The sequence below is a fragment of the Ranitomeya variabilis genome, chromosome 4 (assembly GCF_051348905.1).
Source record: "Ranitomeya variabilis isolate aRanVar5 chromosome 4, aRanVar5.hap1, whole genome shotgun sequence".
Lineage (NCBI taxonomy): Eukaryota > Metazoa > Chordata > Amphibia > Anura > Dendrobatidae > Ranitomeya > Ranitomeya variabilis.
This window is the reverse complement of record NC_135235.1, coordinates 316164155-316187830: the sequence shown is the minus strand read 5'-3', so window position 1 is coordinate 316187830 and position 23676 is coordinate 316164155. Positions and strand designations below refer to the sequence as shown.

The 23676-nt window shown below is 33.2% G+C and overlaps 11 non-coding genes across 11 annotated transcripts; all 11 read left to right on the top strand.

Annotated features, from left to right (window-relative positions):
• The first annotated feature begins 3966 nt into the window (after positions 1–3966).
• TRNAF-GAA (transfer RNA phenylalanine (anticodon GAA)) lies at positions 3967–4039 on the top strand. Its single transcript has one exon. It is a non-coding gene; the product is annotated as a tRNA-Phe (tRNA).
• Positions 4040–9208: 5169 nt separating this feature from the next.
• On the top strand, positions 9209–9281 carry TRNAF-GAA (transfer RNA phenylalanine (anticodon GAA)). Its single transcript has one exon. It is a non-coding gene; the product is annotated as a tRNA-Phe (tRNA).
• Positions 9282–13568: 4287 nt separating this feature from the next.
• TRNAF-GAA (transfer RNA phenylalanine (anticodon GAA)) lies at positions 13569–13641 on the top strand. The gene has a single exon. It is a non-coding gene; the product is annotated as a tRNA-Phe (tRNA).
• Positions 13642–14389: 748 nt separating this feature from the next.
• TRNAF-GAA (transfer RNA phenylalanine (anticodon GAA)) lies at positions 14390–14462 on the top strand. The gene has a single exon. It is a non-coding gene; the product is annotated as a tRNA-Phe (tRNA).
• Positions 14463–15508: 1046 nt separating this feature from the next.
• Positions 15509–15591, top strand: TRNAL-CAG (transfer RNA leucine (anticodon CAG)). Its single transcript has one exon. It is a non-coding gene; the product is annotated as a tRNA-Leu (tRNA).
• Positions 15592–16488: 897 nt separating this feature from the next.
• Positions 16489–16561, top strand: TRNAF-GAA (transfer RNA phenylalanine (anticodon GAA)). The gene has a single exon. It is a non-coding gene; the product is annotated as a tRNA-Phe (tRNA).
• Positions 16562–18572: 2011 nt separating this feature from the next.
• TRNAF-GAA (transfer RNA phenylalanine (anticodon GAA)) lies at positions 18573–18645 on the top strand. The gene has a single exon. It is a non-coding gene; the product is annotated as a tRNA-Phe (tRNA).
• A 1411-nt stretch (positions 18646–20056) lies between these two features.
• Positions 20057–20129, top strand: TRNAF-GAA (transfer RNA phenylalanine (anticodon GAA)). The gene has a single exon. It is a non-coding gene; the product is annotated as a tRNA-Phe (tRNA).
• Positions 20130–21173: 1044 nt separating this feature from the next.
• TRNAL-CAG (transfer RNA leucine (anticodon CAG)) lies at positions 21174–21256 on the top strand. The gene has a single exon. It is a non-coding gene; the product is annotated as a tRNA-Leu (tRNA).
• Positions 21257–22153: 897 nt separating this feature from the next.
• Positions 22154–22226, top strand: TRNAF-GAA (transfer RNA phenylalanine (anticodon GAA)). The gene has a single exon. It is a non-coding gene; the product is annotated as a tRNA-Phe (tRNA).
• A 1047-nt stretch (positions 22227–23273) lies between these two features.
• On the top strand, positions 23274–23356 carry TRNAL-CAG (transfer RNA leucine (anticodon CAG)). Its single transcript has one exon. It is a non-coding gene; the product is annotated as a tRNA-Leu (tRNA).
• Positions 23357–23676: the final 320 nt, after the last annotated feature.

The window sequence follows — 23676 nt, the reverse complement described above, 5'->3', positions numbered from 1 at the left end:
TTTTGTGAGAAATCTAACTTTCTAACATCCTAACAAAATAAAAGGAGGTTTGAAAGTGAATGCTGACAAAAAGTACACATATGAAAAATGCTATTTATTTACATTTTTGTGTGGTGCAACAAGTTGGTTTAAGGATATAAGCAGTCAAAGAATAAAAATGACTAATATTTCAAAATTTTAAACAAAATTTAGATATTTTCACAGAAAAAAACTAAAAATATATTGACCTAAATTTACAGTTAATGTAAAGTACAATGTGTCACAAAAAACACTTTCAGAATTACGGGGATATGTAGAAGCATTCCAGAGTTATTACTGCATACAGTGATAAAAGTCATATTTTTTTAAAATGGGGCTTGGCCATTTAGCTCAAAATAGGCTTGATAACTAATAGTTTAAACAAATGTATTGAAATAAAAACTGTAATATTAAATATTTTAAAATAATTTTCAATGACAATTACTGGTCATATTTCTGCTGACTAACTTGGAAAGAGTTAAGGCACAGAATCCACAAGAAGTCAGGCGCTGCGTTCAGGTCGCAGTCTCTCTTGGAGGCGTGGGTTCAAATCCCACTTTTGACATCACCTTTTCATGAAACTATACAGATTCTCAGTCAATTATTGATTAGATGGGGATCAAACCAAACTTAGCAATGGGCCTTAAAAACCTGATCCCAAAGTTACCACTACCTGGGAGTCTTTGGGGTGAATCTGAAATTGTCATCTATAAACGGAACTCTAGGACCGTGAAATAGTTTTTATGTGCATATGTTAGCTGTCTTGGCACTATAAAAATACTGCGGGCGGTCAATGGGGCGGGACTATTTCAACTCTTTGTGTTCTCTTTCCCTATTAGGGCGGAGACTCCACATCCTATGGGGCTGTTCTGGGAGATTTCTATAAACTGAATTGCCGGTAAGTCTAATTTCATATTTGATTACCTCATTCATCAATAGACCATAAAAATACTTAATAAACAAAAGCTTAAAAGGTAGGTAATCATAGTTTTAAAGTCTGAAATGCACATGCGATACTGACATTATTATTATTATTATTATTATTTATTGTTATAGCGCCATTTATTCCATGGCTCTTTACAAGTGAGGAGGGGTATACATAATAAAAACAAGTACAATAATCTTGAACAATACAAGTCATAACTGGTACAGGAGGAGTGAGGACCCTGCCCGCGAGGGCTCACAATCTACAAGGGATGGGTGAGAATACAGTAGGTGAGATGACATCTAAGTTTCAGCACATTTTGGGACAAATGTTTTCACATTGAAAGTTAACAATCATTAAAATATTTTCTCTAAATTGTTGTCTCCTTTTTTGCTCCAATTATTTGCATTTAATAACAAATAAAACTTGATGTAACATTATGCATGCACATTGTCTTTTATGTGCAACCATCACCTGTCTCACAAACACAGGGTTTGAATGAACCTGATGAATGGAGTCAAATTGAAAATGTAAAAAAATCTCTGTCAAAATTGCTGTTTTTTTCTACTCATTCACAAAGAGTTAATGAAAGTTATTAAATATGTACAACAAAATAGCAGGAGTTTCAAATAGAAATCATGCTGCAAAAACCAGTCAAAGCAAAAATAAAAATATCTACTTTCAGGGGTTTCGTTTGACATTTGCCAAGTGTCTAGCACTCCTAAAGTTGTTTGTGTTTGGCCAAAATAGCTCAGATGGGAGAGGGTTAGACTGAAGATCTAAAGGTCCCTGGTTCGATCCCGGGTTTCGGCAACATCATTTTTCTTGATTCTTTACATTTTAAGGAGAAAATAAACAAAGCACGTGGACTGATTATTTAAAGAAAATGTAAAAGGCCTAAAAATCTTAACTATCTACAGAAAATAAAATGTTAAAAAGATGAGAAATGGGAACTTTTCCATTTGAGCAAATTATTATTTTTTTGTAATTTTTCCTCTGTTTTGTTTATTCCCATTTCACTTAGCTGTAAGAGGATTTAAAGGGAACCTGATAGCTGATAAAGAAAGCATGTATCAGACACTAGCTGAATGATTTCAACCATGTATGTTTGACTATGAAATGCTGTGGTGTATATGAATTCATTGTGAGAAGTAATTTCTAAAATGGGGTCACTTTGGGGGGGGTTTCTGCTGTTTTGGTACTTTTGGTACTCTGCAAATTTTACCTGCAAACTATTCTTGCAAAATCTGCATTCCAAAATCCAAATAGCGCTCTTATTTTCAAAGCCCTGCTGTGTGGCCAAACAGTAGATTCTGAAGAAATATGGTGCATCACCGCATTTTGTGAGAAATCTAACTTTCTAACATCCTAACAAAATAAAAGGAGGTTTGAAAGTGAATGCTGACAAAAAGTACACATATGAAAAATGCTATTTATTTACATTTTTGTGTGGTGCAACAAGTTGGTTTAAGGATATAAGCAGTCAAAGAATAAAAATGACTAATATTTCAAAATTTTAAACAAAATTTAGATATTTTCACAGAAAAAAACTAAAAATATATTGACCTAAATTTACAGTTAATGTAAAGTACAATGTGTCACAAAAAACACTTTCAGAATTACGGGGATATGTAGAAGCATTCCAGAGTTATTACTGCATACAGTGATAAAAGTCATATTTTTTTAAAATGGGGCTTGGCCATTTAGCTCAAAATAGGCTTGATAACTAATAGTTTAAACAAATGTATTGAAATAAAAACTGTAATATTAAATATTTTAAAATAATTTTCAATGACAATTACTGGTCATATTTCTGCTGACTAACTTGGAAAGAGTTAAGGCACAGAATCCACAAGAAGTCAGGCGCTGCGTTCAGGTCGCAGTCTCTCTTGGAGGTGTGGGTTCAAATCCCACTTTTGACATCACCTTTTCATGAAACTATACAGATTCTCAGTCAATTATTGATTAGATGGGGATCAAACCAAACTTAGCAATGGGCCTTAAAAAACCTGATCCCAAAGTTACCACTACCTGGGAGTCTTTGGGGTGAATCTGAAATTGTCGTCTATAAACGGAACTCTAGGACCGTGAAATAGTTTTTATGTGCATATGTTAGCTGTCTTGGCACTATAAAAATACTGCGGGCGGTCAATGGGGCGGGACTATTTCAACTCTTTGTGTTCTCTTTCCCTATTAGGGCGGAGACTCCACATCCTATGGGGCTGTTCTGGGAGATTTCTATAAACTGAATTGCCGGTAAGTCTAATTTCATATTTGATTACCTCATTCATCAATAGACCATAAAAATACTTAATAAACAAAAGCTTAAAAGGTAGGTAATCATAGTTTTAAAGTCTGAAATGCACATGCGATACTGACATTATTATTATTATTATTATTATTTATTGTTATAGCGCCATTTATTCCATGGCTCTTTACAAGTGAGGAGGGGTATACATAATAAAAACAAGTACAATAATCTTGAACAATACAAGTCATAACTGGTACAGGAGGAGTGAGGACCCTGCCCGCGAGGGCTCACAATCTACAAGGGATGGGTGAGAATACTGTAGGTGAGATGACATCTAAGTTTCAGCACATTTTGGGACAAATGTTTTCACATTGAAAGTTAACAATCATTAAAATATTTTCTCTAAATTGTTGTCTCCTTTTTTGCTCCAATTATTTGCATTTAATAACAAATAAAACTTGATGTAACATTATGCATGCACATTGTCTTTTATGTGCAACCATCACCTGTCTCACAAACACAGGGTTTGAATGAACCTGATGAATGGAGTCAAATTGAAAATGTAAAAAAATCTCTGTCAAAATTGCTGTTTTTTTCTACTCATTCACAAAGAGTTAATGAAAGTTATTAAATATGTACAACAAAATAGCAGGAGTTTCAAATAGAAATCATGCTGCAAAAACCAGTCAAAGCAAAAATAAAAATATCTACTTTCAGGGGTTTCGTTTGACATTTGCCAAGTGTCTAGCACTCCTAAAGTTGTTTGTGTTTGGCCAAAATAGCTCAGATGGGAGAGCGTTAGACTGAAGATCTAAAGGTCCCTGGTTCGATCCCGGGTTTCGGCAACATCATTTTTCTTGATTCTTTACATTTTAAGGAGAAAATAAACAAAGCACGTGGACTGATTATTTAAAGAAAATGTAAAAGGCCTAAAAATCTTAACTATCTACAGAAAATAAAATGTTAAAAAGATGAGAAATGGGAACTTTTCCATTTGAGCAAATTATTATTTTTTTGTAATTTTTCCTCTGTTTTGTTTATTTCCATTTCACTTAGCTGTAAGAGGATTTAAAGGGAACCTGATAGCTGATAAAGAAAGCATGTATCAGACACTAGCTGAATGATTTCAACCATGTATGTTTGACTATGAAATGCTGTGGTGTATATGAATTCATTGTGAGAAGTAATTTCTAAAATGGGGTCACTTTGGGGGGGTTTCTGCTGTTTTGGTACTTTTGGTACTCTGCAAATTTTACCTGCAAACTATTCTTGCAAAATCTGCATTCCAAAATCCAAATAGCGCTCTTATTTTCAAAGCCCTGCTGTGTGGCCAAACAGTAGATTCTGAAGAAATATGGTGCATCACCGCATTTTGTGAGAAATCTAACATTTCTAACATCCTAACAAAATAAAAGGAGGTTTGAAAGTGAATGCTGACAAAAAGTACACATATGAAAAATGCTATTTATTTACATTTTTGTGTGGTGCGACAAGTTGGTTTAAGGATATAAGCAGTCAAAGAATAAAAATGACTAATATTTCAAAATTTTAAACAAAATTTAGATATTTTCACAGAAAAAAACTAAAAATATATTGACCTAAATTTACAGTTAATGTAAAGTACAATGTGTCACAAAAAACACTTTCAGAATTACGGGGATATGTAGAAGCATTCCAGAGTTATTACTGCATACAGTGATAAAAGTCATATTTTTTTAAAATGGGGCTTGGCCATTTAGCTCAAAATAGGCTTGATAACTAATAGTTTAAACAAATGTATTGAAATAAAAACTGTAATATTAAATATTTTAAAATAATTTTCAATGGCAATTACTGGTCATATTTCTTCTGACTAACTTGGAAAGAGTTAATAAACAAAGCACGTGGACTGATTATTTAAAGAAAATGTAAAAGGCCTAAAAATCTTAACTATCTACAGAAAATAAAATGTTAAAAAGATGAGAAATGGGAACTTTTCCATTTGAGCAAATTATTATTTTTTTGTAATTTTTCCTCTGTTTTGTTTATTTCCATTTCACTTAGCTGTAAGAGGATTTAAAGGGAACCTGATAGCTGATAAAGAAAGCATGTATCAGACACTAGCTGAATGATTTCAACCATGTATGTTTGACTATGAAATGCTGTGGTGTATATGAATTCATTGTGAGAAGTAATTTCTAAAATGGGGTCACTTTGGGGGGGTTTCTGCTGTTTTGGTACTTTTGGTACTCTGCAAATTTTACCTGCAAACTATTCTTGCAAAATCTGCATTCCAAAATCCAAATAGCGCTCTTATTTTCAAAGTCCTGCTGTGTGGCCAAACAGAAGATTCTGAAGAAATATGGTGCATCACCGCATTTTGTGAGAAATCTAACATTTCTAACATCCTAACAAAATAAAAGGAGGTTTGAAAGTGAATGCTGACAAAAAGTACACATATGAAAAATGCTATTTATTTACATTTTTGTGTGGTGCGACAAGTTGGTTTAAGGATATAAGCAGTCAAAGAATAAAAATGACTAATATTTCAAAATTTTAAACAAAATTTAGATATTTTCACAGAAAAAAACTAAAAATATATTGACCTAAATTTACAGTTAATGTAAAGTACAATGTGTCACAAAAAACACTTTCAGAATTACGGGGATATGTAGAAGCATTCCAGAGTTATTACTGCATACAGTGATAAAAGTCATATTTTTTAAAAATGGGGCTTGGCCATTTAGCTCAAAATAGGCTTGATAACTAATAGTTTAAACAAATGTATTGAAATAAAAACTGTAATATTAAATATTTTAAAATAATTTTCAATGGCAATTACTGGTCATATTTCTTCTGACTAACTTGGAAAGAGTTAATAAACAAAGCACGTGGACTGATTATTTAAAGAAAATGTAAAAGGCCTAAAAATCTTAACTATCTACAGAAAATAAAATGTTAAAAAGATGAGAAATGGGAACTTTTTCATTTGAGCAAATTATTATTTTTTTGTAATTTTTCCTCCTTTTTGTTTATTTCCATTTCACTTAGCTGTAAGAGGATTTAAAGGGAACCTGATAGCTGATAAAGAAAGCATGTATCAGACACTAGCTGAATGATTTCAACCATGTATGTTTGACTATGAAATGCTGTGGTGTATATGAATTCATTGTGAGAAGTAATTTCTAAAATGGGGTCACTTTGGGGGGGTTTCTGCTGTTTTGGTACTTTTGGTACTCTGCAAATTTTACCTACAAACTATTCTTGCAAAATCTGCATTCCAAAATCCAAATAGCGCTCTTATTTTCAAAGCCCTGCTGTGTGGCCAAACAGTAGATTCTGAAGAAATATGGTGCATCACCGCATTTTGTGAGAAATCTAACATTTCTAACATCCTAACAAAATAAAAGGAGGTTTGAAAGTGAATGCTGACAAAAAGTACACATATGAAAAATGCTATTTATTTACATTTTTGTGTGGTGCGACAAGTTGGTTTAAGGATATAAGCAGTCAAAGAATAAAAATGACTAATATTTCAAAATTTTAAACAAAATTTAGATATTTTCACAGAAAAAAACTAAAAATATATTGACCTAAATTTACAGATAATGTAAAGTACAATGTGTCACAAAAAACACTTTCAGAATTACGGGGATATGTAGAAGCATTCCAGAGTTATTACTGCATACAGTGATAAAAGTCATATTTTTTTAAAATGGGGCTTGGCCATTTAGCTCAAAATAGGCTTGATAACTAATAGTTTAAACAAATGTATTGAAATAAAAACTGTAATATTAAATATTTTAAAATAATTTTCAATGGCAATTACTGGTCATATTTCTTCTGACTAACTTGGAAAGAGTTAATAAACAAAGCACGTGGACTGATTATTTAAAGAAAATGTAAAAGGCCTAAAAATCTTAACTATCTACAGAAAATAAAATGTTAAAAAGATGAGAAATGGGAACTTTTCCATTTGAGCAAATTATTATTTTTTTGTAATTTTTCCTCCTTTTTGTTTATTTCCATTTCACTTAGCTGTAAGAGGATTTAAAGGGAACCTGATAGCTGATAAAGAAAGCATGTATCAGACACTAGCTGAATGATTTCAACCATGTATGTTTGACTATGAAATGCTGTGGTGTATATGAATTCATTGTGAGAAGTAATTTCTAAAATGGGGTCACTTTGGGGGGGTTTCTGCTGTTTTGGTACTTTTGGTACTCTGCAAATTTTACCTGCAAACTATTCTTGCAAAATCTGCATTCCAAAATCCAAATAGCGCTCTTATTTTCAAAGCCCTGCTGTGTGGCCAAACAGTAGATTCTGAAGAAATATGGTGCATCACCGCATTTTGTGAGAAATCTAACATTTCTAACATCCTAACAAAATAAAAGGAGGTTTGAAAGTGAATGCTGACAAAAAGTACACATATGAAAAATGCTATTTATTTACATTTTTGTGTGGTGCAACAAGTTGGTTTAAGGATATAAGCAGTCAAAGAATAAAAATGACTAATATTTCAAAATTTTAAACAAAATTTAGATATTTTCACAGAAAAAAACTAAAAATATATTGACCTAAATTTACAGTTAATGTAAAGTACAATGTGTCACAAAAAACACTTTCAGAATTACGGGGATATGTAGAAGCATTCCAGAGTTATTACTGCATACAGTGATAAAAGTCATATTTTTTTAAAATGGGGCTTGGCCATTTAGCTCAAAATAGGCTTGATAACTAATAGTTTAAACAAATGTATTGAAATAAAAACTGTAATATTAAATATTTTAAAATAATTTTCAATGACAATTACTGGTCATATTTCTGCTGACTAACTTGGAAAGAGTTAAGGCACAGAATCCACAAGAAGTCAGGCGCTGCGTTCAGGTCGCAGTCTCTCTTGGAGGCGTGGGTTCAAATCCCACTTTTGACATCACCTTTTCATGAAACTATACAGATTCTCAGTCAATTATTGATTAGATGGGGATCAAACCAAACTTAGCAATGGGCCTTAAAAACCTGATCCCAAAGTTACCACTACCTGGGAGTCTTTGGGGTGAATCTGAAATTGTCGTCTATAAACGGAACTCTAGGACCGTGAAATAGTTTTTATGTGCATATGTTAGCTGTCTTGGCACTATAAAAATACTGCGGGCGGTCAATGGGGCGGGACTATTTCAACTCTTTGTGTTCTCTTTCCCTATTAGGGCGGAGACTCCACATCCTATGGGGCTGTTCTGGGAGATTTCTATAAACTGAATTGCCGGTAAGTCTAATTTCATATTTGATTACCTCATTCATCAATAGACCATAAAAATACTTAATAAACAAAAGCTTAAAAGGTAGGTAATCATAGTTTTAAAGTCTGAAATGCACATGCGATACTGAATTATTATTATTATTATTATTATTTATTGTTATAGCGCCATTTATTCCATGGCTCTTTACAAGTGAGGAGGGGTATACATAATAAAAACAAGTACAATAATCTTGAACAATACAAGTCATAACTGGTACAGGAGGAGTGAGGACCCTGCCCGCGAGGGCTCACAATCTACAAGGGATGGGTGAGAATACAGTAGGTGAGATGACATCTAAGTTTCAGCACATTTTGGGACAAATGTTTTCACATTGAAAGTTAACAATCATTAAAATATTTTCTCTAAATTGTTGTCTCCTTTTTTGCTCCAATTATTTGCATTTAATAACAAATAAAACTTGATGTAACATTATGCATGCACATTGTCTTTTATGTGCAACCATCACCTGTCTCACAAACACAGGGTTTGAATGAACCTGATGAATGGAGTCAAATTGAAAATGTAAAAAAATCTCTGTCAAAATTGCTGTTTTTTTCTACTCATTCACAAAGAGTTAATGAAAGTTATTAAATATGTACAACAAAATAGCAGGAGTTTCAAATAGAAATCATGCTGCAAAAACCAGTCAAAGCAAAAATAAAAATATCTACTTTCAGGGGTTTCGTTTGACATTTGCCAAGTGTCTAGCACTCCTAAAGTTGTTTGTGTTTGGCCAAAATAGCTCAGATGGGAGAGCGTTAGACTGAAGATCTAAAGGTCCCTGGTTCGATCCCGGGTTTCGGCAACATCATTTTTCTTGATTCTTTACATTTTAAGGAGAAAATAAACAAAGCACGTGGACTGATTATTTAAAGAAAATGTAAAAGGCCTAAAAATCTTAACTATCTACAGAAAATAAAATGTTAAAAAGATGAGAAATGGGAACTTTTCCATTTGAGCAAATTATTATTTTTTTGTAATTTTTCCTCTGTTTTGTTTATTTCCATTTCACTTAGCTGTAAGAGGATTTAAAGGGAACCTGATAGCTGATAAAGAAAGCATGTATCAGACACTAGCTGAATGATTTCAACCATGTATGTTTGACTATGAAATGCTGTGGTGTATATGAATTCATTGTGAGAAGTAATTTCTAAAATGGGGTCACTTTGGGGGGGTTTCTGCTGTTTTGGTACTTTTGGTACTCTGCAAATTTTACCTGCAAACTATTCTTGCAAAATCTGCATTCCAAAATCCAAATAGCGCTCTTATTTTCAAAGCCCTGCTGTGTGGCCAAACAGTAGATTCTGAAGAAATATGGTGCATCACCGCATTTTGTGAGAAATCTAACATTTCTAACATCCTAACAAAATAAAAGGAGGTTTGAAAGTGAATGCTGACAAAAAGTACACATATGAAAAATGCTATTTATTTACATTTTTGTGTGGTGCAACAAGTTGGTTTAAGGATATAAGCAGTCAAAGAATAAAAATGACTAATATTTCAAAATTTTAAACAAAATTTAGATATTTTCACAGAAAAAAACTAAAAATATATTGACCTAAATTTACAGTTAATGTAAAGTACAATGTGTCACAAAAAACACTTTCAGAATTACGGGGATATGTAGAAGCATTCCAGAGTTATTACTGCATACAGTGATAAAAGTCATATTTTTTTAAAATGGGGCTTGGCCATTTAGCTCAAAATAGGCTTGATAACTAATAGTTTAAACAAATGTATTGAAATAAAAACTGTAATATTAAATATTTTAAAATAATTTTCAATGACAATTACTGGTCATATTTCTGCTGACTAACTTGGAAAGAGTTAAGGCACAGAATCCACAAGAAGTCAGGCGCTGCGTTCAGGTCGCAGTCTCTCTTGGAGGCGTGGGTTCAAATCCCACTTTTGACATCACCTTTTCATGAAACTATACAGATTCTCAGTCAATTATTGATTAGATGGGGATCAAACCAAACTTAGCAATGGGCCTTAAAAACCTGATCCCAAAGTTACCACTACCTGGGAGTCTTTGGGGTGAATCTGAAATTGTCGTCTATAAACGGAACTCTAGGACCGTGAAATAGTTTTTATGTGCATATGTTAGCTGTCTTGGCACTATAAAAATACTGCGGGCGGTCAATGGGGCGGGACTATTTCAACTCTTTGTGTTCTCTTTCCCTATTAGGGCGGAGACTCCACATCCTATGGGGCTGTTCTGGGAGATTTCTATAAACTGAATTGCCGGTAAGTCTAATTTCATATTTGATTACCTCATTCATCAATAGACCATAAAAATACTTAATAAACAAAAGCTTAAAAGGTAGGTAATCATAGTTTTAAAGTCTGAAATGCACATGCGATACTGACATTATTATTATTATTATTATTATTTATTGTTATAGCGCCATTTATTCCATGGCTCTTTACAAGTGAGGAGGGGTATACATAATAAAAACAAGTACAATAATCTTGAACAATACAAGTCATAACTGGTACAGGAGGAGTGAGGACCCTGCCCGCGAGGGCTCACAATCTACAAGGGATGGGTGAGAATACAGTAGGTGAGATGACATCTAAGTTTCAGCACATTTTGGGACAAATGTTTTCACATTGAAAGTTAACAATCATTAAAATATTTTCTCTAAATTGTTGTCTCCTTTTTTGCTCCAATTATTTGCATTTAATAACAAATAAAACTTGATGTAACATTATGCATGCACATTGTCTTTTATGTGCAACCATCACCTGTCTCACAAACACAGGGTTTGAATGAACCTGATGAATGGAGTCAAATTGAAAATGTAAAAAAATCTCTGTCAAAATTGCTGTTTTTTTCTACTCATTCACAAAGAGTTAATGAAAGTTATTAAATATGTACAACAAAATAGCAGGAGTTTCAAATAGAAATCATGCTGCAAAAACCAGTCAAAGCAAAAATAAAAATATCTACTTTCAGGGGTTTCGTTTGACATTTGCCAAGTGTCTAGCACTCCTAAAGTTGTTTGTGTTTGGCCAAAATAGCTCAGATGGGAGAGGGTTAGACTGAAGATCTAAAGGTCCCTGGTTCGATCCCGGGTTTCGGCAACATCATTTTTCTTGATTCTTTACATTTTAAGGAGAAAATAAACAAAGCACGTGGACTGATTATTTAAAGAAAATGTAAAAGGCCTAAAAATCTTAACTATCTACAGAAAATAAAATGTTAAAAAGATGAGAAATGGGAACTTTTCCATTTGAGCAAATTATTATTTTTTTGTAATTTTTCCTCTGTTTTGTTTATTTCCATTTCACTTAGCTGTAAGAGGATTTAAAGGGAACCTGATAGCTGATAAAGAAAGCATGTATCAGACACTAGCTGAATGATTTCAACCATGTATGTTTGACTATGAAATGCTGTGGTGTATATGAATTCATTGTGAGAAGTAATTTCTAAAATGGGGTCACTTTGGGGGGGTTTCTGCTGTTTTGGTACTTTTGGTACTCTGCAAATTTTACCTGCAAACTATTCTTGCAAAATCTGCATTCCAAAATCCAAATAGCGCTCTTATTTTCAAAGCCCTGCTGTGTGGCCAAACAGTAGATTCTGAAGAAATATGGTGCATCACCGCATTTTGTGAGAAATCTAACTTTCTAACATCCTAACAAAATAAAAGGAGGTTTGAAAGTGAATGCTGACAAAAAGTACACATATGAAAAATGCTATTTATTTACATTTTTGTGTGGTGCAACAAGTTGGTTTAAGGATATAAGCAGTCAAAGAATAAAAATGACTAATATTTCAAAATTTTAAACAAAATTTAGATATTTTCACAGAAAAAAACTAAAAATATATTGACCTAAATTTACAGTTAATGTAAAGTACAATGTGTCACAAAAAACACTTTCAGAATTACGGGGATATGTAGAAGCATTCCAGAGTTATTACTGCATACAGTGATAAAAGTCATATTTTTTTAAAATGGGGCTTGGCCATTTAGCTCAAAATAGGCTTGATAACTAATAGTTTAAACAAATGTATTGAAATAAAAACTGTAATATTAAATATTTTAAAATAATTTTCAATGACAATTACTGGTCATATTTCTGCTGACTAACTTGGAAAAAGTTAAGGCACAGAATCCACAAGAAGTCAGGCGCTGCGTTCAGGTCGCAGTCTCTCTTGGAGGTGTGGGTTCAAATCCCACTTTTGACATCACCTTTTCATGAAACTATACAGATTCTCAGTCAATTATTGATTAGATGGGGATCAAACCAAACTTAGCAATGGGCCTTAAAAAACCTGATCCCAAAGTTACCACTACCTGGGAGTCTTTGGGGTGAATCTGAAATTGTCGTCTATAAACGGAACTCTAGGACCGTGAAATAGTTTTTATGTGCATATGTTAGCTGTCTTGGCACTATAAAAATAATGCCGGTGGTCAATGGGGCGGGACTATTTCAACTCTTTGTGTTCTCTTTCCCTATTAGGGCGGAGACTCCACATCCTATGGGGCTGTTCTGGGAGATTTCTATAAACTGAATTGCCGGTAAGTCTAATTTCATATTTGATTACCTCATTCATCAATAGACCATAAAAATACTTAATAAACAAAAGCTTAAAAAGCAGGTAATCATAGTTTTAAAGTCTGAAATGCACATGCGATACTGACATCTAAGTTTCAGCACATTTTGGGACAAATGTTTTCACATTGAAAGTTAACAATCATTAAAATATTTTCTCTAAATTGTTGTCTCCTTTTTTGCTCCAATTATTTGCATTTAATAACAAATAAAACTTGATGTAACATTATGCATGCACATTGTCTTTTATGTGCAACCATCACCTGTCTCACAAACACAGGGTTTGAATGAACCTGATGAATGGAGTCAAATTGAAAATGTAAAAAAATCTCTGTCAAAATTGCTGTTTTTTTCTACTCATTCACAAAGAGTTAATGAAAGTTATTAAATATGTACAACAAAATAGCAGGAGTTTCAAATAGAAATCATGCTGCAAAAACCAGTCAAAGCAAAAATAAAAATATCTACTTTCAGGGGTTTCGCTTGACATTTGCCAAGTGTCTAGCACTCCTAAAGTTGTTTGTGTTTGGCCGAAATAGCTCAGATGGGAGAGCGTTAGACTGAAGATCTAAAGGTCCCTGGTTCGATCCCGGGTTTCGGCAACATCATTTTTCTTGATTCTTTACATTTTAAGGAGAATATAAACAAAGCACGTGGACTGATTATTTAAAGAAAATGTGAAAGGCCTAAAAATCTTAACTATCTACAGAAAATAAAATGTTAAAAAGATGAGAAATGGGAACTTTTCCATTTGAGCAAATTATTATTTTTTTGTAATTTTTCCTCTGTTTTGTTTATTTCCATTTCACTTATGGAATGGGGCTTGGCCATTTAGCTCAAAATAGGCTTGATAACTAATAGTTTAAACAAATGTATTGAAATAAAAACTGTAATATTAAATATTTTAAAATAATTTTCAATGACAATTACTGGTCATATTTCTTCTGACTAACTTGGAAAGAGTTAAGGCACAGAATCCACAAGAAGTCAGGATGCTTTTTTGCTCCAATTATTTGCATTTAATAACAAATAAAACTTGATGTAACATTATGCATGCACATTGTCTTTTATGTGCAACCATCACCTGTCTCACAAACACAGGGTTTGAATGAACCTGATGAATGGAGTCAAATTGAAAATGTAAAAAAATCTCTGTCAAAATTGCTGTTTTTTTCTACTCATTCACAAAGAGTTAATGAAAGTTATTAAATATGTACAACAAAATAGCAGGAGTTTCAAATAGAAATCATGCTGCAAAAACCAGTCAAAGCAAAAATAAAAATATCTACTTTCAGGGGTTTCGCTTGACATTTGCCAAGTGTCTAGCACTCCCAAAGTTGTTTGTGTTTGGCCGAAATAGCTCAGATGGGAGAGCGTTAGACTGAAGATCTAAAGGTCCCTGGTTCGATCCCGGGTTTCGGCAACATCATTTTTCTTGATTCTTTACATTTTAAGGAGAAAATAAACAAAGCACGTGGACTGATTATTTAAAGAAAATGTAAAAGGCCTAAAAATCTTAACTATCTACAGAAAATAAAATGTTAAAAAGATGAGAAATGGGAACTTTTCCATTTGAGCAAATTATTATTTTTTTGTAATTTTTCCTCTGGTTTGTTTATTTCCATTTCACTTAGCTGTAAGAGGATTTAAAGGGAACCTGATAGCTGATAAAGAAAGCATGTATCAGACACTAGCTGAATGATTTCAACCATGTATGTTTGACTATGAAATGCTGTGGTGTATATGAATTCATTGTGAGAAGTAATTTCTAAAATGGGGTCACTTTGGGGGGGTTTCTGCTGTTTTGGTACTTTTGGTACTCTGCAAATTTTACCTGCAAACTATTCTTGCAAAATCTGCATTCCAAAATCCAAATAGCGCTCTTATTTTCAAAGCCCTGCTGTGTGGCCAAACAGTAGATTCTGAAGAAATATGGTGCATCACCGCATTTTGTGAGAAATCTAACATTTCTAACATCCTAACAAAATAAAAGGAGGTTTGAAAGTGAATGCTGACAAAAAGTACACATATGAAAAATGCTATTTATTTACATTTTTGTGTGGTGCGACAAGTTGGTTTAAGGATATAAGCAGTCAAAGAATAAAAATGACTAATATTTCAAAATTTTAAACAAACTTTAGATATTTTCACAGAAAAAAACTAAAAATATATTGACCTAAATTTACAGTTAATGTAAAGTACAATGTGTCACAAAAAAACACTTTCAGAATTACGGGGATATGTAGAAGCATTCCAGAGTTATTACTGCATACAGTGATAAAAGTCATATTTTTTTAAAATGGGGCTTGGCCATTTAGCTCAAAATAGGCTTGATAACTAATAGTTTAAACAAATGTATTGAAATAAAAACTATAATATTAAATATTTTAAAATAATTTTCAATGACAATTACTGGTCATATTTCTTCTGACTAACTTGGAAAGAGTTAAGGCACAGAATCCACAAGACGTCAGGATGGCCGAGTGGTCTAAGGCGCTGCGTTCAGGTCGCAGTCTCTCTTGGAGGCGTGGGTTCAAATCCCACTTCTGACATCACCTTTTCATGAAACTATACAGATTCTCAGTCAATTATTAATTAGATGGGGATCAAACCAAACTTAGCAATGGGCCTTAAAAAATCCGATCCCAAAGTTACCACTACCTGGGAGTCTTTGGGGTGAATCTGAAATTGTCGTCTATAAACGGAACTCTAGGACCGTGAAATAGTTTTTATGTGCATATGTTAGCTGTCTTGGCACTATAAAAATACTGCCGGCGGTCAATGGGGCGGGACTATTTCAACTCTTTGTGTTCTCTTTCCCTATTAGGGCGGAGACTCCACATCCTATGGGGCTGTTCTGGGAGATTTCTATAAACTGAATTGCCGGTAAGTCTAATTTCATATTTGATTACCTCATTCATCAATAGACCATAAAAATACTTAATAAACAAAAGCTTAAAAAGCAGGTAATCATAGTTTTAAAGTCTGAAATGCACATGCGATACTGACATCTAAGTTTCAGCACATTTTGGGACAAATGTTTTCACATTGAAAGTTAACAATCATTAAAATATTTTCTCTAAATTGTTGTCTCCTTTTTTGCTCCAATTATTTGCATTTAATAACAAATAAAACTTGATGTAACATTATGCATGCACATTGTCTTTTATGTGCAACCATCACTTGTCTCACAAACACAGGGTTTGAATGAACCTGATGAATGGAGTCAAATTGAAAATGTAAAAAAATCTCTGTCAAAATTGCTGTTTTTTTCTACTCATTCACAAAGAGTTAATGAAAGTTATTAAATATGTACAACAAAATAGCAGGAGTTTCAAATAGAAATCATGCTGCAAAAACCAGTCAAAGCAAAAATAAAAATATCTACTTTCAGGGGTTTCGCTTGACATTTGCCAAGTGTCTAGCACTCCTAAAGTCATTTGTGTTTGGCCGAAATAGCTCAGATGGGAGAGCGTTAGACTGAAGATCTAAAGGTCCCTGGTTCGATCCCGGGTTTCGGCAACATCATTTTTCTTGATTCTTTACATTTTAAGGAGAAAATAAACAAAGCACGTGGACTGATTATTTAAAGAAAATGTAAAAGGCCTAAAAATCTTAACTATCTACAGAAAATAAAATGTTAAAAAGATGAGAAATGGGAACTTTTCCATTTGAGCAAATTATTATTTTTTTGTAATTTTTCCTCTGTTTTGTTTATTTCCATTTCACTTAGCTGTAAGAGGATTTAAAGGGAACCTGATAGCTGATAAAGAAAGCATGTATCAGACACTAGCTGAATGATTTCAACCATGTATGTTTGACTATGAAATGCTGTGGTGTATATGAATTCATTGTGAGAAGTAATTTCTAAAATGGGGTCACTTTGGGGGGGGTTTCTGCTGTTTTGGTACTTTTGGTACTCTGCAAATTTTACCTGCAAACTATTCTTGCAAAATCTGCATTCCAAAATCCAAATAGCGCTCTTATTTTCAAAGCCCTGCTGTGTGGCCAAACAGTAGATTCTGAAGAAATATGGTGCATCACTGCATTTTGTGAGAAATCTAACATTTCTAACATCCTAACAAAATAAAAGGAGGTTTGAAAGTGAATGCTGACAAAAAGTACACATATGAAAAATGCTATTTATTTACATTTTTGTGTGGTGCGACAAGTTGGTTTAAGGATATAAGCAGTCAAAGAATAAAAATGACTAATATTTCAAAATTTTAAACAAACTTTAGATATTTTCACAGAAAAAAACTAAAAATATATTGACCTAAATTTACAGTTAATGTAAAGTACAATGTGTCACAAAAAACACTTTCAGAATTACGGGGATATGTAGAAGCATTCCAGAGTTATTACTGCATACAGTGATAAAAGTCATATTTTTTTAAAATGGGGCTTGGCCATTTAGCTCAAAATAGGCTTGATAACTAATAGTTTAAACAAATGTATTGAAATAAAAACTATAATATTAAATATTTTAAAATAATTTTCAATGACAATTACTGGTCATATTTCTTCTGACTAACTTGGAAAGAGTTAAGGCACAGAATGCACAAGAAATCAGGATGGCGCTGCGTTCAGGTCGCAGTCTCTCTTGGAGGCGTGGGTTCAAATCCCACTTCTGACATCACCTTTTCATGAAACTATACAGATTCTCAGTCAATTATTGATTAGATGGGGATCAAACCAAACTTAGCAATGGGCCTTAAAAAATCCGATCCCAAAGTTACCACTACCTGGGAGTCTTTGGGGTGAATCTGAAATTGTCGTCTATAAACGGAACTCTAGGACCGTGAAATAGTTTTTATGTGCATATGTTAGCTGTCTTGGCACTATAAAAATACTGCCGGCGGTCAATGGGGCGGGACTATTTCAACTCTTTGTGTTCTCTTTCCCTATTAGGGCGGAGACTCCACATCCTATGGGGCTGTTCTGGGAGATTTCTATAAACTGAATTGCCGGTAAGTCTAATTTCATATTTGATTACCTCATTCATCAATAGACCATAAAAATACTTAATAAACAAAAGCTTAAAAAGCAGGTAATCATAGTTTTAAAGTCTGAAATGCACATGCGATACTGACATCTAAGTTTCAGCACATTTTGGAACAAATGTTTTCACATTGAAAGTTAACAATCATTAAAATATTTTCTCTAAATTGTTGTCTCCTTTTTTGCAATTATTATTTGCATTTAATAACAAATAAAACTTGATGTAACATTATGCATGCACATTGTCTTTTATGTGCAACCATCACCTGTCTCACAAACACAGGATTTGAATGAACCTGATGAATGGAGTCAAATTGAAAATGTAAAAAAATCTCTGTCAAAATTGCTGTTTTTTTCTACTCATTCACAAAGAGTTAATGAAAGTTATTAAATATGTACAACAAAATAGCAGGAGTTTCAAATAGAAATCATGCTGCAAAAACCAGTCAAAGCAAAAATAAAAATATCTACTTTCAGGGGTTTCGCTTGACATTTGCCAAGTGTCTATCACTCCTAAAGCTGTTTGTGTTTGGCCGAAATAGCTCAGATGGGAGAGCGTTAGACTGAAGATCTAAAGGTCCCTGGTTCGATCCCGGGTTTCGGCAACATCATTTTTCTTGATTCTTTACATTTTAAGGAGAAAATAAACAAAGCACGTGGACTGATTATTTAAAGAAAATGTAAAAGGCCTAAAAATCTTAACTATCTACAGAAAATAAAATGTTAAAAAGATGAGAAATGGGAACTTTTCCATTTGAGCAAATTATTATTTTTTTGTAATTTTTCCTCTGTTTTGTTTATTTCCATTTCACTTAGCTGTAAGAGGATTTAAAGGGAACCTGATAGCTGATAAAGAAAGCATGTATCAGACACTAGCTGAATGATTTCAACCATGTATGTTTGACTATGAAATGCTGTGGTGTATATGAATTCATTGTGAGAAGTAATTTCTAAAATGGGGTCACTTTGGGGGGGGTTTCTGCTGTTTTGGTACTTTTGGTACTCTGCAAATTTTACCTGCAAACTATTCTTGCAAAATCTGCATTCCAAAATCCAAATAGCGCTCTTATTTTCAAAGCCCTGCTGTGTGGCCAAACAGTAGATTCTGAAGAAATATGGTGCATCACTGCATTTTGTGAGAAATCTAACATTTCTAACATCCTAACAAAATAAAAGGAGGTTTGAAAGTGAATGCTGACAAAAAGTACACATATGAAAAATGCTATTTATTTACATTTTTGTGTGGTGCGACAAGTTGGTTTAAGGATATAAGCAGTCAAAGAATAAAAATGACTAATATTTCAAAATTTTAAACAAACTTTAGATATTTTCACAGAAAAAAAACTAAAAATATATTGACCTAAATTTACAGTTAATGTAAAGTACAATGTGTCACAAAAAACACTTTCAGAATTACGGGGATATGTAGAAGCATTCCAGAGTTATTACTGCATACAGTGATAAAGGTCATATTTTTTTAAAATGGGGCTTTGCCATTTAGCTCAAAATAGGCTTGATAACTAATAGTTTAAACAAATGTATTGAAATAAAAACTATAATATTAAATATTTTAAAATAATTTTCAATGACAATTACTGGTCATATTTCTTCTGACTAACTTGGAAAGAGTTAAGGCACAGAATCCACAAGAAGTCAGGATGCTTTTTTGCTCCAATTATTTGCATTTAATAACAAATAAAACTTGATGTAACATTATGCATGCACATTGTCTTTTATGTGCAACCATCACCTGTCTCACAAACACAGGGTTTGAATGAACCTGATGAATGGAGTCAAATTGAAAATGTAAAAAAATCTCTGTCAAAATTGCTGTTTTTTTCTACTCATTCACAAAGAGTTAATGAAAGTTATTAAATATGTACAACAAAATAGCAGGAGTTTCAAATAGAAATCATGCTGCAAAAACCAGTCAAAGCAAAAATAAAAATATCTACTTTCAGGGGTTTCGCTTGACATTTGCCAAGTGTCTAGCACTCCCAAAGTTGTTTGTGTTTGGCCGAAATAGCTCAGATGGGAGAGCGTTAGACTGAAGATCTAAAGGTCCCTGGTTCGATCCCGGGTTTCGGCAACATCATTTTTCTTGATTCTTTACATTTTAAGGAGAAAATAAACAAAGCACGTGGACTGATTATTTAAAGAAAATGTAAAAGGCCTAAAAATCTTAACTATCTACAGAAAATAAAATGTTAAAAAGATGAGAAATGGGAACTTTTCCATTTGAGCAAATTATTATTTTTTTGTAATTTTTCCTCTGTTTTGTTTATTTCCATTTCACTTAGCTGTAAGAGGATTTAAAGGGAACCTGATAGCTGATAAAGAAAGCATGTATCAGACACTAGCTGAATGATTTCAACCATGTATGTTTGACTATGAAATGCTGTGGTGTATATGAATTCATTGTGAGAAGTAATTTCTAAAATGGGGTCACTTTGGGGGGGTTTCTGCTGTTTTTGTACTTTTGGTACTCTGCAAATTTTACCTGCAAACTATTCTTGCAAAATCTGCATTCCAAAATCCAAATAGCGCTCTTATTTTCAAAGCCCTGCTGTGTGGCCAAACAGTAGATTCTGAAGAAATATGGTGCATCACCGCATTTTGTGAGAAATCTAACTTTCTAACATCCTAACAAAATAAAAGGAGGTTTGAAAGTGAATGCTGACAAAAAGTACACATATGAAAAATGCTATTTATTTACATTTTTGTGTGGTGCAACAAGTTGGTTTAAGGATATAAGCAGTCAAAGAATAAAAATGACTAATATTTCAAAATTTTAAACAAAATTTAGATATTTTCACAGAAAAAAACTAAAAATATATTGACCTAAATTTACAGTTAATGTAAAGTACAATGTGTCACAAAAAACACTTTCAGAATTACGGGGATATGTAGAAGCATTCCAGAGTTATTACTGCATACAGTGATAAAAGTCATATTTTTTTAAAATGGGGCTTGGCCATTTAGCTCAAAATAGGCTTGATAACTAATAGTTTAAACAAATGTATTGAAATAAAAACTATAATATTAAATATTTTAAAATAATTTTCAATGACAATTACTGGTCATATTTCTTCTGACTAACTTGGAAAGAGTTAAGGCACAGAATCCACAAGAAGTCAGGATGGCTGAGTGGTCTAAGGCGCTGCGTTCAGGTCGCAGTCTCTCTTGGAGGCGTGGGTTCAAATCCCACTTCTGACATCAACTTTTCATGAAACTATACAGATTCTCAATCAATTATTGATTAGATGGGGATCAAACCAAACTTAGCAATGGGCCTTAAAAAATCCGATCCCAAAGTTACCACTACCTGGGAGTCTTTGGGGTGAATCTGAAATTGTCGTCTATAAACGGAACTCTAGGACCGTGAAATAGTTTTTATGTGCATATGTTAGCTGTCTTGGCACTATAAAAATACTGCCGGCGGTCAATGGGGCGGGACTATTTCAACTCTTTGTGTTCTCTTTCCCTATTAGGGCGGAGACTCCACATCCTATGGGGCTGTTCTGGGAGATTTCTATAAACTGAATTGCCGGTAAGTCTAATTTCATATTTGATTACCTCATTCATCAATAGACCATAAAAATACTTAATAAACAAAAGCTTAAAAAGCAGGTAATCATAGTTTTAAAGTCTGAAATGCACATGCGATACTGACATCTAAGTTTCAGCACATTTTGGAACAAATGTTTTCACATTGAAAGTTAACAATCATTAAAATATTTTCTCTAAATTGTTGTCTCCTTTTTTGCTCCAATTATTTGCATTTAATAACAAATAAAACTTGATGTAACATTATGCATGCACATTGTCTTTTATGTGCAACCATCACCTGTCTCACAAACACAGGATTTGAATGAACCTGATGAATGGAGTCAAATTGAAAATGTAAAAAAATCTCTGTCAAAATTGCTGTTTTTTTCTACTCATTCACAAAGAGTTAATGAAAGTTATTAAATATGTACAACAAAATAGCAGGAGTTTCAAATAGAAATCATGCTGCAAAAACCAGTCAAAGCAAAAATAAAAATATCTACTTTCAGGGGTTTCGCTTGACATTTGCCAAGTGTCTAGCACTCCTAAAGCTGTTTGTGTTTGGCCGAAATAGCTCAGATGGGAGAGCGTTAGACTGAAGATCTAAAGGTCCCTGGTTCGATCCCGGGTTTCGGCAACATCATTTTTCTTGATTCTTTACATTTTAAGGAGAAAATAAACAAAGCACGTGGACTGATTATTTAAAGAAAATGTAAAAGGCCTAAAAATCTTAACTATCTACAGAAAATAAAATGTTAAAAAGATGAGAAATGGGAACTTTTCCATTTGAGCAAATTATTATTTTTTTTGTAATTTTTCCTCTGTTTTGTTTATTTCCATTTCACTTAGCTGTAAGAGGATTTAAAGGGAACCTGATAGCTGATAAAGAAAGCATGTATCAGACACTAGCTGAATGATTTCAACCATGTATGTTTGACTATGAAATGCTGTGGTGTATATGAATTCATTGTGAGAAGTAATTTCTAAAATGGGGTCACTTTGGGGGGGGTTTCTGCTGTTTTGGTACTTTTGGTACTCTGCAAATTTTACCTGCAAACTATTCTTGCAAAATCTGCATTCCAAAATCCAAATAGCGCTCTTATTTTCAAAGCCCTGCTGTGTGGCCAAACAGTAGATTCTGAAGAAATATGGTGCATCACTGCATTTTGTGAGAAATCTAACATTTCTAACATCCTAACAAAATAAAAGGAGGTTTGAAAGTGAATGCTGACAAAAAGTACACATATGAAAAATGCTATTTATTTACATTTTTGTGTGGTGCGACAAGTTGGTTTAAGGATATAAGCAGTCAAAGAATAAAAATGACTAATATTTCAAAATTTTAAACAAACTTTAGATATTTTCACAGAAAAAAACTAAAAATATATTGACCTAAATTTACAGTTAATGTAAAGTACAATGTGTCACAAAAAACACTTTCAGAATTACGGGGATATGTAGAAGCATTCCAGAGTTATTACTGCATACAGTGATAAAGGTCATATTTTTTTAAAATGGGGCTTGGCCATTTAGCTCAAAATAGGCTTGATAACTAATAGTTTAAACAAATGTATTGAAATAAAAACTATAATATTAAATATTTTAAAATAATTTTCAATGACAATTACTGGTCATATTTCTTCTGACTAACTTGGAAAGAGTTAAGGCACAGAATCCACGAGAAGTCAGGATGGCCGAGTGGTCTAAGGCGCTGCGTTCAGGTCGCAGTCTCTCTTGGAGGCGTGGGTTCAAATCCCACTTCTGACATCACCTTTTCATGAAACTATACAGATTCTCAGTCAATTATTGATTAGATGGGGATCAAACCAAACTTAGCAATGGGCCTTAAAAAATCCGATCCCAAAGTTACCACTACCTGGGAGTCTTTGGGGTGAATCTGAAATTGTCGTCTATAAACGGAACTCTAGGACCGTGAAATAGTTTTTATGTGCATATGTTAGCTGTCTTGGCACTATAAAAATACTGCCGGCGGTCAATGGGGCGGGACTATTTCAACTCTTTGTGTTCTCTTTCCCTATTAGGGCGGAGACTCCACATCCTATGGGGCTGTTCTGGGAGATTTCTAT